Source organism: Apium graveolens, chromosome 3, assembly GCF_009905375.1.
Source record: "Apium graveolens cultivar Ventura chromosome 3, ASM990537v1, whole genome shotgun sequence".
In the NCBI taxonomy this organism is placed as follows: domain Eukaryota; kingdom Viridiplantae; phylum Streptophyta; class Magnoliopsida; order Apiales; family Apiaceae; genus Apium; species Apium graveolens.
This window is the reverse complement of record NC_133649.1, coordinates 290942199-290958727: the sequence shown is the minus strand read 5'-3', so window position 1 is coordinate 290958727 and position 16529 is coordinate 290942199.

The window sequence follows — 16529 nt, the reverse complement described above, 5'->3', positions numbered from 1 at the left end:
CAAGAAGGAATTAGATTTTGATGAAACATTTGCTCCTGTTTCAAGACTTGAAGCCATCAGAATCTTCTTAGCCTATACAGCCCATGCCAATTTCAAGGTCTATCAAATGGATGTCAAAAGTGCCTTTCTGAATGGAGATTTAGAGGAGGAAGTCTATGTCAATCAGTCTCCTGGTTTTGAAGATCCAAATTTTCTAGAATATGTCTACTATCTTTTGAAAGCATTTTATGGACTGAAGCAAGCACCTAGAGCCTGGTATGACACTTTGTCAAAGTTTCTTTTAGAGAATCACTTCACTAGAGGTACTGTAGACAAAACTTTGTTCTTTAGAAATGTTAATGGCTCTAGCATACTTGTTCAAATTTATGCAGATGACATTATTTTTGGTCAACAGATAAGAAACTTTGTAAAAAGTTTGCCAAATTGATGCAAAGTAAGTATGAAATGAGCATGATGGGAGAACTAACTTACTTTCTTGGTTTGCAAGTTAAGCAAGTAAGTGATGGAATATTCATTAGTCAAACTAAATACATTTATGATATTTTAAAGAAGTTTGATCTAATGGATTGCACATCTGCAAAAACTCCTATGGCCATTGCAACTAAGCTTGAATTAAACACTACTGAAAAGTCTGTGGATATTTCAAGCTATAGGGGCATGGTTGGCTCACTTCTGTACTTAACAGCTAGTAGGCCAGATATAATGTTTGCTACATGTCTTTGTGCTAGATTTCAGGCTGATCCTAGAGAATCTCACTTAGTAGCTATTAAGAGAATTTTCAGATATCTCAAGGGAACACCAAAACTTGGCATTTGGTACCCTAGAGATTCTGGTTTTGATCTTACTGGTTATTCAGATGCAGATTATGCAGGTTACAAAATTGATAGAAAAAGTTCAACAGGAACCTGTCAATTTCTAGGAAATAAGCTTGTGTCCTAGTTCAACAAAAAGCAAAATTCAGTTTCTACTTCTACAGCTGAAGCTGAATATATTGCTGCTGGCAGTTGCTGTGCACAGATTTTGTGGATGAAAAACCAATTGCTAGACTATAGTATGTAAGTGGAAAGGTTTCCTATTTTCTGTGATAACACAAGTGCAATTACCATCACTGAAAATCCAGTACAGCATTCAAGAACAAAGCACAGTATCATCAAGTACCACTTCATAAGGGAACATGTAATGAATGGTACTGTGGAACTACATTTTGTTCCAAGTGAAAAATAGCTTGCAGATATATTTACCAAGCCACTGGATGAATCCACCTTTTCAAGGTTGGTAAGTGAGTTAAGTATGCTTAATTACTCTTGAATCTTTACAGATAATTTGCAAGTTGTAATGCAGACAGAAATTTAATTGATTTTTTAGTCATGGATGAAATTTGGGCTAAGTTAAAATTTACATCTCGACGGATGACCATTATCCTTCGAGTTTGATCATCCGTCGGTATACTATTTGTTAATAAAATCAATTATTTTTATGGAATATTTTATGTCTCGACGGATAACTGATTTATCCTCATCCGTCGAATTGTCTTATTCTTAGCCGTTGATTCTCTGAACATTATCCATCGAGTATACTTACAGTTTGTAAGCATAACACGACGGATAATTGATGGATTTTGTATAGTTTATTTTTAAACAGCTATTTTGGGCAATTCTTATTGGTTACTTAATTTCACTTTATTATTTTTGACAGTTATTTTTGAGATAGTATAAAAGCATAATTCATTTTCATTGCTTTTCTTTTATCATTCTCAAATCATCTACTCTAACTTCTTTCTTTCTCAAAAGCACTTACTCTCTCTCTCTGAAAGTTTTTACTCTCTAACAATGGAACCAGTCATTAAGATCATTTCTCAAACTGGATTTATCTATGAGAAGAACAAATTCACGGCTTTAGTGAATAAGGGGATTCAGCAGTCTGGGGACTACCACAAAATGATGGATTTTGTGAAGAACTGCAAACTCAACTATGCCATGTTGGAATCACCCACCATTTACTGTGAGGTTGTTGAAGAAATGTAGACAACTGCAACATACAACTCAACTGATAAGACTATCACTTTCACTATTAAAGGTAAGGAATTCTGTGTTAATAGTGATATTGTTAAAGCATATTTCAAAATTCCTGATAATACTGTAACTTCTCCACACACAGACACTGACATTGTTAATATGCTTAACTCCATGGGCTATGCGCTCTCTACTTCTAAATTAAGTGAAATTAGGAGGTTAGGTCTTAAGAAGGAATGGAGTTATCTATGTGATGTAGTTACTAAGGTATTTTCTGGTAAAATTAGCAATTTTGATTCAGTTAATATCTCTATGCTCAACATGCTTTACATGCTAGTGACTGATAAAATTTTCAACTTTAGTGATCTTGTCATATTTGAGTTGGGGTTTAAGTTAGGGGAGCTAAATAAGAGGGGTAAAAATGTTTACTATGCTATATTTTTAATGGTGCTTGCTAACCACCTCTCTGAGGATATTGTGCTTGAGAACCCAACCAACAAATTAGATTGTTGGGTTCAAGAAAGGAGAGTCATTGCAGATTTGAACATGGCAAACCATCACAAAGAGGTGCCACTCTTCTATTTTCCAGTTATGGAGGCACCTCAGGTATGTGAGGTAATTTTAACTGTCTCCACTCTTCCAACCTCACAAACTTCTTTGCATTCTAGTGTAGCTATGGAAACTGTGTCATTGACCCAACAGTTGCCTACCCAAGCTACCAAATCCAAAATTTCAAAAACAAAGACAGAGAAAGCCCCCTCTGGTGTCTCTTAAAAGATGCCAGTTGTAAAATCCATAAAACCTAAAGAGGGGAGTGTGAAGGTGGGTGAGAAAGGTGAAGGACAGGGTGAACATCAAAGAAACCCTAAGGATAAGGTTGGAGAAGTGAGTGTTTCCCAGCCTAGCCACACTGCAGTTTCCCAACAAACTGTAGTGCTTAATAAGGATATAAGCTAATTACTAGTTTCATCCTCCCAAAAGGATGTGATTATTGAACATAGCTCTCAGCCAAGAGCACAGGCCAAAAGGGTAAGGGACACAAGCTCACCCCAAACTTACACTAGAAAGAAGAAATCAAAGACCCTTGAGGATGCACAGGGTTCACACACTGTGTAAACTTGTGCTAAAAACACAGTCACTGCACCTTCTCAAAGTCAGGTTGATGTGGCTCTAATAAATGTGGAGTCATAGCCCAAATCTCTAATAATTGAAGTATCTGAAACACCAAATTCTCCCACACACTCCTTGGATGTTGACATGATAAACATATCACTTCCAAATTCTCCATCTTTAACTCTCTTGGAGAAGCCAAAAATCCAAGCAAGTGAGCATCATCTTCTAGATGATTTGTTGGCTCACTTGCCATTTCAGTCTGAAACTGTTGAGACATCTGTGCCAAACTTTTCATCAATCTACACAGAGTCCACAATAGTGTCCACTCCAAACTCATTCATGTCTACTCACTTGATGGATATTGTTCATCCGTCGAGTAGTGATTGTATCCTGATGGATAAGCTTAACAGCAGTTATCCGTCGGATAGTCAAACTGCTAACCCGACGGATATTCCTTATCCGTCGAGTGTCTCTGCACAACTTTAAATTTCATCAATTATTACAAGTGCAGAAGATTTAGTAGTAGTGCAATCACTTCTAGGACTGAGGGAAGGGAGTGAAATGAGTGAGAGTCTGGGTTGCTCCCAGAAAAAAGGAGAGGAAAAGAATGAACCAATGCAGTCCATTTCTTTAGGACTGGCAAAAGAGAGTGTGAGGAGTCCCACCTTAGATGGTGAAGGTGAAGGTGTGAGGGTAGGGAGCCAAGGTGAGACTTGATGCAACAAAATAGAGATCATGAGAGAAATGCAGGTACAGGAGTGATAAGGATGGAAACCATTGTAAGTGAGTCAATGAATATCAATGATGCAGAAAGGGAAAGGCTATTTCAGCAAGAATATCAAGCTGTTATAGATTCTATTTCCCTGGATGCTGAGACATTTACTCACCCTGGGACAGCTTACCAAACTCTAGCTGTACAGGGAAATGAGGAGGCTGAAAGATTGCTGAACTTGGTGCATACTACACAATCTTTACAAAGAGCAAATGACGCAATCACTGCTATGCCTTCCAACATTGGCAGTGATTTTGAACTGGATGAAACTTCTTTTGGGGATGCTGGTGGGGATGATGAGGAAGATAGAATGGACATAGGGGGAGATGCAGATGTTCCTGCCTGGATGCTAACAAAAGAATGCTCCTACTCACATCTCCAATCAACACTATTCAAGCTAATTCATGACACCCAAACAGCCATTCAGGCATCTACTAATGTCAGCACAAAGAAGCTACTCACAGCACATCTTGAAGCACTCCAGCTGCATAAAATTCAAGCCCTCCAACACAGTCAGAGTGTGGATGCAATCAAGCAAGAAATTTCTAAAGTCAAGCAAGATGTCATAGAAAAGATGGATGCTAGACTCCCTGCAACCACCATGACTGAAATTGTTCAAAAGCTAAGGAAGGAGGTTGATCTCAATAGGAAAATTGAGGCCATGGACTCAAGAATATCTGCTGTAGAGAAGTCAATGGCCAAGATACTTAACAATCAAGAAACTCAGACTACACTACTCCAATAGCTGGTGGCTTCTCAACTCCCTCCCACACAACTTGATGATAACAAAAAGGGGGAGAAAGGCTCAAGTGAGGGGGAGAAACAGCTTAATATTCAAGTTAGCAAAGTAATTGTGCCTACAATTGCTTTCACCAAGACACCAACTAAAGATATCATTGATCTGATTAATGAAGCAGCAGCCACATTGAGAGTAGCTGAAAAGAAGCAGTTGAGCCTAATCAACTGGGAGAAAATTGATGAGGATATTCAAAAGAGGTTTGGGCTAGCAAAGAAGCCAGAAAAATCAGCCATTCATCACTCTCAAGTCAGGAAAATCTCTGTGAATGATATGAGCATGAATAATCTGGAAAGAGGACAACCATCCTGCATCAAATCTCCAAAGGTTGAGCTAATTTTGAAGCCAAAGGTGAACTATCCTAAACCTTCTCTAAAGAACCCTTTGGATACAGTGTATGAGACACCAAAGCCTGATAAAAAGAAACTGTTGTCAAGATCTATTGCATTCTACAAGGATCCAGCTGATTCAACATTAAAAAGAAGAATTGCCAAGGTTTTCAAGAATGGTAAGGAAATTTGTGTGGTGGCTGGACACCCTCAATTTGCTGAAGCAAAAAGAGAAGAAAAGGCAAGATTGAAGCAAGAAAAGAAGCAAGCTGCTCTAGATGCTAAAAAGGTTAAACAAAAGAAGGAGCAAGCTGCTATCTTGGTCAAGTTGCAAGCTGTGAAACCTACACAACAAATTCCTGAACAAACATCTGAAACCACTGAATCTAAGGAACTGAAAATGCAAGAAGAATCACAGCAGAGAAAAAGTTTTAGATACAAACTTCATGCAAAGAGAAAAGTGGACTTTGATAAAAAGGAATTGAAAGATCAGTTCCCAAAAAAGTCTATATCTGCAACAACTCAAACATCCATGCCCTCTGTGGCATATGGAGAATTCAAGATAGATCCATCCAAGAATTTTCATGGTGAACGTATCATTCCAAAGGATGAGCCAATAAAATGGGATAGTCTACCAATACCTGAACTCAATCTACCTCACTTCATGAAGCCAAAGAAGACAAAGACCAGAGCAGTCAAGAAATTGAAGCCATCAACTCTCAGATCCAAGTCCCTAACCAAAGCTCAAACCAAAGTCAACAAGGGAGACATTATGTACATCTGTGATATCAAGGAATTCTCAGATTTAAACCTCTGTCTAGATGAACTGGAAGAAGTTAGAGGGATTGATGTTTACATGAATCTACCTGAAAGGTTAGTATTCAAGTACAAGGGAGGAAAAGAGATACAATGGCCACTTCACAGGATCCTTCAAGAAAGCCAATCTGTGCTGATAAAGGTTTATTCATCATTTGAGAAGAACTTTGGATTCAATATGACAGCTAAAAGACTGGTTCTAAAGAAGATTGAAGAACTGAGGAGTATTAGAGCCAAAGATTCACTCCCAAAGACTTTAACTATTCCTTACACTGGAAGTAGAGTGCATCTAAGGCCCTACTGGCTGATGGAATTCATGGATGATAAGGGAGTTAGAAGATTCTGCAGATTAGAAGACCAGTTGAGCATCTCTAGCAATGAGACTCTTCTGGAAATGCAAGGAATGCTAAATCTCTCAAAATATGATGAACTGGAATTCCACAGACAGCTCCAAAATTAGATAGAAGAAAACAACAGAAAGCTTGGAAAGAGATCCAGATCATCAAGGAAATAGATCAATCTGCTCAGGCTAGAGGAGCACCTTGAAAATGACTGTGAGTAAATCTGTGTACATTTTGTTATTTGTAACACTTTACAGTTTTCTACTTTCATTTAAATTTGTATTTTAGAATGTTTTGTTATCATCAAGTTTCTCTTAATTTATGGCTACAATTCTAGTAGACATAAATTGGGGGAGATTGTTGGGTATATGTTGTGAACTTGATGATTTCATTAACAAAACACCTTAGTAGATTCAAATTAGTGAATTATGTAGCACTCGATGGATAAGCAAATATAGTCCCGATGGATGACTCAATACAGTCACGACAGATGATTATTTGACATCCATCGAGTGAGTAGCTTATGTAAAAATAAGTCATGTAAACTCATTTCTGCAAACACCTTTGTATCAATTCTGTAGTAGCATATAAGTCATGTTGACTTTAATTAGATATGTTGATTATTGTACATAGATGATGTCTTGTAATTCTGCATAAATAAAATGAAGTCAAGTGCCAAATAGCTACCCGACGGATGATCAACAAAGCTACCCGACGGATGATCAACAAGGCAACCCGACGGATGATCATGTACCCGACGGATAAATAATTCAAACATCTGTTGACAGTGATAACACAATCACATGCGTTGAGTGTATGTAAAAGGAATATGGAAGCCTATTCAACTGGGTTTTTGAGAACAACGAAGCATTACCATTTCCATGTTATTATGAAGATATTCAAAGATGCTGGAATAGAGTTGTGAAGCAACATAGTATTAGATTTGATAGGTTTTATTTTATTATCTTGTCTTATTACTGTGTAATCTTGGTGATATATAAACCAAGAGTAGCAAAAAAATACAAGAAGACTAAGCAAGTATTTTTTTCAGAGAAACAATTGTTGATGGATTTTAATCGCAGCGGGGCATGGTAAAACACTTTTACACATATAAAATCCAAATAAAAGCATATAAATCGTGGTAAAAACATAGGGATCGATTACTAACCTTTAATATGCGATCCAAAAGCAACGTTCAGAGATCCTTAGCAACTGCTCCTCAAACGTGAAGCACTCCACCGGTATCCACCAAGAAAACGACGTTAAGGAGGAGGAGGAGGTGGAGAAAATATGGTTTTCAAAAACTTTTGGGTTTTTGGGTTCTTGGGTTCGAATAAAAATAGGGTCTATAATAGTATATTTATAGGCAAAATTTTCAGCTGAAATTTTCCCATAAATATTATTATTATTATCCCATTTATTATTCTCATTAATAATTAAAACACCTTTTAATTATTAATCCTTTTTCTAAACACTTTAGAAATAATTCTCTCTCTTGATTTAATTTCCAAAAATTAAATCCTTAATTAATAATATTAAGAACTTTTCTTAATTAATTTATAATCAATTAAATCTCATTTAATTAATTATTAAATTTGCCAATTAATTATTTATTTCACAAATAAATAATTATTAGCCATTATTAATTAATTCCTCCACTATAAAATCATTCACTTTTTATGGTGTGACCCTGTAGGTTCAATATTAAGCCGGTAGTAGAAATAAATAATAATAAAACTATTTTATCATTATTTATATAAATTCTCTAATTTATTAAATATGATTAATTAATTAATCACATTTATTCTACATCGTGAGGGATACTTCTCAGCATATCGCGACTATCCGGATAATATGAATTCACTGAATACCAAGAACCTATTCAGTGAATAGTTACCGTACAATAAACTCCTTCTAGCGTACAATATCCCGATTAAATACAAGGCATGGATCTCGTGTCAAGCCTATCTAATTTAATCACTTGCTTACCATTTAATATGCGTAGTTCTATGCAAATTAGAAACTTCTTTCTAATTTCATTTACTCTGGCCAGAGATTCCTGAACTAGCATAAGTGGATCAGCCTTGAACATTCGCTTCCTTCACTGGAAGGGGTAGATCCTTTATTGATCATACACTATCTTCGTGTACAAATTCCTATACCCAGTAGAGCCCTAATAATTGTCCCTGGAGACTAAGAACTAAACCAAAGCATAGTTCAGTGTACACAAGATGACTATGATGACCTCAAGTCTAAGGATACTTGTACAACTATCACTATGTGAACAACTGCTGACACGTGAGTGAACTCCATCAGTTGTTCAACTGTGCGAGTCATGTTCAGTGAACTTATTCTATAATAAGCACCTACATACTAGCTATAGTGTCACCACACAAATGTCTATGAGAACAGACATCCTTCATAATAAAGCAAGCATAGTATGTACCGATCTCTGCGGATTATTAATTACCAGTTAGTAATCCTACGACCAGGAACTATTTAAGTTTAGAGTTATCATCTTTTAGGTCTCACTATTATGATCTCATCATAATCCATAAAAAGCTTTACTCTAAACTATGGTATATCTTATTTAAACATTTAAATAGATAGAGCCCGTAATAAAAACAAAACAAGTCTTTTATTAATATCAATGAAATCAAAACATATTACACAGGAAGTTATTCCTAAATCCTAATACATGATTGGACTTAGGACATATTCCTTTCAATCTCCCACTTGTACTAAAGCCAATCACTCTGGTATTTAATACCCATCTTGTCTTTATGACGATCAAAGTGACTTTCAGAAAGTAGCTTTGTGAGTGGGTCTGCTATGTTGTTATGTATGTCAACTCTATTTCAATACAATACAAGAAATGTTACCACACTCCCACTAACCCTTTTGTAGACGCATGGTTCATCTGCGTTTTTGATAAAATCAAACTCTTTGATTGTCTCATCAAAACGATTGTTCCATCTTTCGAGAAGCTTCCTTTAAACCACATATGGTTCGCAGTAGCTTACACACTAGGTTTTCATTTCCCTTAGAAAGTAAATCATCTGGCCATTTGCCAGATTTCATAGTCGTAGTAAGCAGCATTCGCAAGCAAAATCTGAACTGATTTTAACAGGGCTACAGGTAAAAGGTTTCATCAAAGTCAATCCATTGCCTTTATTTGAATCCTTTTGCCATAAGCCTGACCTTATAGGTCTCCACCTGGCCATCTGTTCCAATCATTCTTTCGTATACCGTATACATAGATTCCTTTTCGGATTTCATGGCACTATGCCATTTCTCTGAGTCAACACTACTCATAGCCTCATTATAGGTCACAGGGTCGTCATCATCAATGATCGATAACTCATTGTCATTCTTAATGACAAGGCCATATTACCTCTCAGGTTGGCGAGACACTCTCCCTGTTCTATGAATGGGCTGTTCCACAAAAGGTTGTTCAGTCCGAACAGGTGTTTCCACTTGATCCGTAGTAGTTTGTGCTTCTTGAACTTCATCAAGTTCAATTTTGCTCCCACTGTTTCCTTCAAGGATAAACTCCTTTACCAAGAAGGTAGCATGTCTGGAGACAAACACCCGATGATCGGTGTAAAAGTAATACCCTAAAGTCTCTTTAGGATATCCTACAAAACTACATTTTACAGATCGATATTCCAGCTTATCTGGGTTAACTTACTTGACATAAGCTGGACATCCCTAAATCTTAACTTGTTTAAGACTCGGTTTCCTTTCTTTCCATATCTCATACGGAGTTTGAGGAACAGATTTGGAAAGCACCTTATTCAGTAAATATGCTAAGGTTTCCAATGCATAACCCCATAGGAATACTGGAAGATTCGCATAGCTCATCATGGACCGAACTATGTCTAACAAAGTTCGATTTCTCCTTTCAGATACCAATCTGGAGGAGTCCACTGGGAGACTATACCATTTACTTTGAGATAATCTAGAAACACTCCATTAAAGTATTCACCACCTCAATCTGATCGAAGAGTTATAATACTATGTTTGGTTGTTTCTCCACTTCATACTTATATTCTTTGAACTTTTCAAAGGCCTCAGACTTGTGTTTCATCAAACACATATCCGAATCCAAATCTATCATCTATGAAAGTAATGAAGTATGAAAATCCACCTATGGCTTGCGTAGACATTGGTCCACATACATCTGTGTGTACCATTCCTAGCAAATTTGCAGCCCTCTCTCCATGTCTACTAAATGGAGACTGCAGTGCCACAATGAAGTGAGATTTTCATCATCCCTTTTCTTTTATTAGTTTGTTCAATCTGAAGTAAATTATGTCACATTTATACAGACCATTATTTAAAGTACCACGTCCATAAAGAATATTATCTCTAAGAATAGAACATTCATTATTCTCAAAATAAATGAAAATCCAGCCAAGTCTAACATGGGAATAATATTCCTCACAATCGAGGGAACAAAATAACAATTATTTAAAACAATAGTCTTGCCCGTAGTTACCGTTCAATAAACTCCTTCTACCCTATAATGTCCCGATTAAATACAAGGCATGGATCTCGTGTCAAGCCTATTGAATTTAATCACTTGCTTACCATTTACTATGCGTAGTTCTATGGAAATTAGAAACTCCTTTCTAATTTCATTTACTCTGGCCATAGATTCCTGAACTAGCATAAGTGGATCAGCCTTGAACATTCGCTTCCTTCACTGGAAGGGGTAGATCCTTTATTGATCATACACTATCTTAGTGTACAAATTCCTATAACCAATAGAGCCCTAATAATTGTCCCTGGAGACTAAGAACTAAACCAAAGCATAGTTCAGTGTACACAAGATGACTATGATGACCTCAAGTCTAAGGATACTTGTACAACTATCACTATATGAACAACTGCTGACACATGAGTGAACTCCATCAGTTGTTCAGCTGTGTGAGTCATGTTCAGTGAACTTATTCTATAATAAGCACCTACATACTAGTTATAGTGTCACCACACAAATGTCTATGAGAACAGACATCCTTCATAATGAAGGAAGCATAGTATGTACCGATCTCTGCGGATTATTAATTACCAGTTAGTAATCCTATGAACAGGAACTATTTAAGTTTAGAGTTATCATCTTTTAGGTCTCACTATTATGATCTCATCATAATCCATAAAAAGCTTTACTCTAAACTATGGTATATCTTATTTAAACACTTAAATAGATAGAGCCCGTAATAAAAACAAAACAAGTCTTTTATTAATATCAATGAAATCAAAATAGATTACACAGGAAGTTGTTCCTAAATCCTAATACATGATTGGACTTAGGACATATTCCTTTCAATTGTAAGCTGAATCCTTTAGCATTTCTCTGTAAAGTTTAGTTGTTCTTATTTGTAAGCAGCTGTGAGCTATTCAAGCTTCACAGAGTTCTCTCGATATATATGTATGTATATATATATATCCGGTGGATACATTCAAATCCACCAGAAAGTTTTAAAGAATTGTGTTTTTATTACTTTGTGTTTTGATTCATATTTAACTTGTCATTCCGTACTTTGTAAATCAAAACACTGACATATATATATTTTAAGTTAGAACATTTTATAATTCAGAAAAGGTTTCAAGAATTCCATTCAACCCCCTTCTGTAATTCTTGTTGCATTGTTAGGTTCTAACAATTGGTATCAGAGCAAGCTCTTGAAGAACAAAGAGTTTAAAGATCACAACAAACAACAAGATGAACAAGAAGTATGTTGGAGTCAAGATTCCTTTTCTGGACAAAGATTGAAATGAAGAATGAAAATCAAGAGGGAAGGAGGAAACTAGAGTTTGATTTATTTTAAGTATGAATGGTTAAGTAGGTTATATCTCGTTTGTGGCATTTTGGGACATTCAGAAAGGGATTGTAATGTGGTATACGCCAACCCAAGGAAAGAGATTGAACGGGCTTATGGTTAATGGCTACAAGCACCGACTAGAAACGTTAAAAGTAATACATGATCAATATGGCTTAGGAATGCTAAAGAAGGAAGCCAATAGGTAGAAAATGACGGTAAAGCTAGAGGACTGGTCACCTGAAACGAAGATGATAATGGAAATGTGAGATTTAGGGAGTCTGATGGAAAGCGAGAGAGAGATGTAGAATTTAAAAAGGGAAAAGAATGTTCAGATAGAGATTAAGGAAGAACAGAATGAAGAAGATGGAAGACAGAATGATCGAGATATTGAGAAATTGAAAAAAGGCCGAGTGATATAAACACATGTATGGAATGAGTTTGAAATCTGGAAAATATCATGGGATTGTATTAACCGTCCTAAAGCATATGTATTCACATTCCCGTTATTCTAAAAAGTTATACAAACACTTTGGTTAGGCAATAAAGAGCCCATTCCTGTTTACCAGGCCCATTAACCCCCCAACCAAACACCCCCTAAATGGAGCAATTAACATATCCTTTAAATGAATTATATGCAAACCTAAAAATTGAAAATGAAGAGGATGGGGGAGTAATTGTTCGGAGTGAGGAGATTCAATCGAGTAATGAGACATTTGTGGTAGTGGCCCGATTTCTCACCGAGAAACATTTCAATTTGAAGTGCAAAACGTTCTAGCATCCATAAGGCGGCCAAATGAGGGAGTCGAAATACATGATATAGGTGAAATGCGATACTCTTCTGTATTTTACCACCCTATGGATGTCCAGAAAGTGGTAGAAGAAGGTCCTTGGGCATTTGAACAAAGTATGTTAATTTACAAATATATGTCGGTAATTGAAGACCTAAAAGAACTGGTACTAAATCATGATGATATCTGGGTCTAAGTTTATAATATTCTAAAAGGTTTTAATCTAAAAATATTCTGTAGAGTGTAGGAAACTGTATTGGACAGTTTGTAAAATCAGACCTGTCAAATTTTAATGGGTTATGAAAATATATCAGTCAGAATGAATGTTATTAGGCCATCGAAACGAAGAATGAAAATCAAGAGGGAAGGAGGAAACTGGAGTTGGATTTATTTTAAGTATGAATATTTGAGTAGGTTCTGTTTCGTTTGTGGCATTTTGGGACATTCAGAAAGGGATTGTAGTCTGGTATACGCCAAACCAAGGAAAGAGATTGAACGGGCTTATGGTTAATTGCTACAAGCACCGAATAGAAATGTTAAAAGTACTAAAGGATCAATATGGCTTAGAATGCTAAAAAAGTAATCCAATAGGCAGAAAATGATGGTAAAGCTAGAGGACAGGTCACCTGAAATGAAGATGAACGTGGAAAGGTGAGATTTAGGGAGTCTGATTTATCTTTTAGAGAGATTTTCAGAGATGATGGATCAAGATATCAAGATGTCAAGGATATGGTGATTGAATATTCAAATAAATCAATTTGGAGGCAGTAGTTAGTGGTACATATAAAGTTGTTACTATTCCAAAGGGTAGACGTACGAAACATGACTTAAATATAAAGGGTAATAGGCCAATAAACATGTTTAACATATGGGTCGGAACAAAAAACTCTATGACCGATCCTAAAAAACTTGCAGATGGAGAGCTCTAGGGACCAAGCTAGCCTAGAATTATGAGTTTGTTAGCATGGAACTGTCGTGGGCAGATCAATCCATGAATAGTTAGATTTTATAAAGAAATCGTGCAACAACAAAAGCCCGATTTGGTTTTTTTATCTGAAACATTAGTTAAAAATAATATAATAGCTGAAATATTTAAGTCAATTCACATTTCTAGTTAATTTTCCATTAATGTCCAAGGTCATGGAGGTCGGTTAACATTGTTGTGGAAAATACGGGATGGGTATAGGTAAAAGGCATATAATTATTATATTAATTTTGAGGTTATGTGTGATCAGATTGAAAGATGGCGGTATACATGATTTTTTGGGTGCCTGGAGAGAAATAGGTGTCAGAATTCCTAGGGTTTATTGCATAATCTAGCCACAAAATCAATGTTAGTTTGGTGTATAATAGGGTATTTTAATGAAATTATGTTCGGGTACGAGAAATTAGGGGTCGACCACATTCAAGGAGTCTGCTTGAAGGTTTTAATGAGGCAATTACAGACCGTGGGCTTGGACTTGGGTTTTATTGAAAGTGGGTTTACTTTGGAAAAATTGAGAGGGATAGATATGTGGGTATAAGAACGATTGCACAGAGGCTTGGCAAACTAAGGGTGGAAAGACTTGTTTCCGGCGGCAACAATTAAGGTACTTGATATGTCCACTTCAAATCATTTACCACTAGTTTTACATCTTAATTCACTGATATATGTCCCAAAAGGTAGAAGATTTAAATTTGAGAATGTTTGAATTCGGGAAACAGAGGGCATAAATTTTGTAAAGATTAGTTGGAACAGTAATGAGACATATAATATACTGGAAAAGATTCAAAGGTGTTGCCATAAATTATAAAAGTATTAGGGACGGGGAAAATTCAAAGAGATAAAGCATAAAATTAAAAGTTGTAGAAATAACGAGGCTCGAAGTCAATACTTAAAACTCCTGGAACAAAAAGAAGTGTATTGGAAACAAAGATCGAAACATTTCTGGCTAACTGAAGGGGATAAAAAAAACTCATTTTTTCTATAATTTTACATCTGGTAGAAAGAAAAATAATTAGGTGACTAGACTGAAGGATAAAAATGGCAAGGATAATTAGTGTAACCATGTCCCATAGAAGATGATAAGTCAACGGATATGGTGCAAATCTACGGCTTTGAGACATTAATGGTCTTGTCTCGATCCTATTTGTCAAATACTTCAAGGAATAACCCTTTCCTCTAATTGCGACCACATAATTACATTCGCTTAGCTGGGAATCTCCAGAGATATACAGCTTCTATGTCATCGAATGACTTGATCATATTCATAGTTTTAACACTCTTACTTTTCTAGCAGTGTTAGTACCTTCTAGGTTTACAGGGAATAGACTCAGATACAAAAGTATCATCTATGTAGCAAAGGTACTACCAATTTACCCTTACATCTAGTTATTACCATATCGAATACACTTCGAGGGATCTCTTCTCATGTGTATTGGGTTCCGACTGTTGATGAATTATGACGGGTTGACAATCCCATCCCCAACCTTGACTTGAGGACCACTGCAGGTTCCATCCCTTTAGTTAAAGGATCAACTATATTATTCTGAGTTCCTATGAACTCTATATCTATAATCATATCAGAAACTAAAACCTTTATAGACTTGAGTCTAACTTAGATGTGTCTCTTTATTTTAGCATTATACTTTTTACTACTAATCTTGTCGGTAGTTGTTCGACTATCACAATGAATAGCAATAGCAAGAAGCGGTTTGCTTACTACACAGACATAAGTCCGTGTAACCATTCAGCCTCCATCCTCGTGGCATCAAGTACACACAACTCAGCTTCAAATGTAGACCGAGTCGCTATAGTCTGTCTGCTTGACTTCCAGGACATTGCTCCACCTGCCAAGGTGAATACATATCCAGTCACTCCAATGGAACCAGACTTCTTAGCTATCCAACTTGCATCACCGTACCTTTCAAGTACACTAGGAAATCTCCTATAATGTAAACTAAGGTATGTTTTTCCTTTTATTTATCTAAGTACTCTATCAAGAGCATCCCAATGAGTTCTATTTGGACAACTTGTATTTCTAGCCAACTTAGACACAAAATATGAAATATCTGGTCTAGTACAGTTAGCAAGATAATGCAAGCTCCCAATAATCTAAGAATAACTTAAATAAGACAGAGACACTCCTGAAGTATTCCTGACAAGGGCCACTTTAGGATCATAGGGTGTACTAGCGATTCAACACTGGGAATAACCATATTTCTCAAGTATAGATTTCTCTATATATTGAAATTGAGTCAAGGTTATTCCTTCAGCCGACTGAATAAGTTTGATTCTAAGAATCATACTAGCCTCACCCATATCCTTCATTTTAAAGTGCCTTTTTAAGAAAGCCTTTTTCTCGTTAATAATCTCAATATGGGTTCCAAAAAATAAGATGTCATCCACATATAGGTACAAGATAACACACTCACTATCTTTAACTTTGGTGTAGACACACTTGTCACTTTTATTAATTATATAACTAAAAGGCAATACAATTTTATCAAACTTATTATGCAAATCCCTGGGAGCTTGTTTCAAGCCATAGATGGACTTGATCAACCTACATACTTTCCTTTCATTGCCTAATGGATCAAATCCCTCAAGCTGGTCCAAATACATCTCTTTTTAAGTTCACCATGAAGAAAAGTTGTCTTTACATCCATATGATGGATGATACAACAATGGACGGAAGCCAATTTTATAAGCATTCGTATTGTTACCATCCTTACAACCAGAGAGTATGTATCAA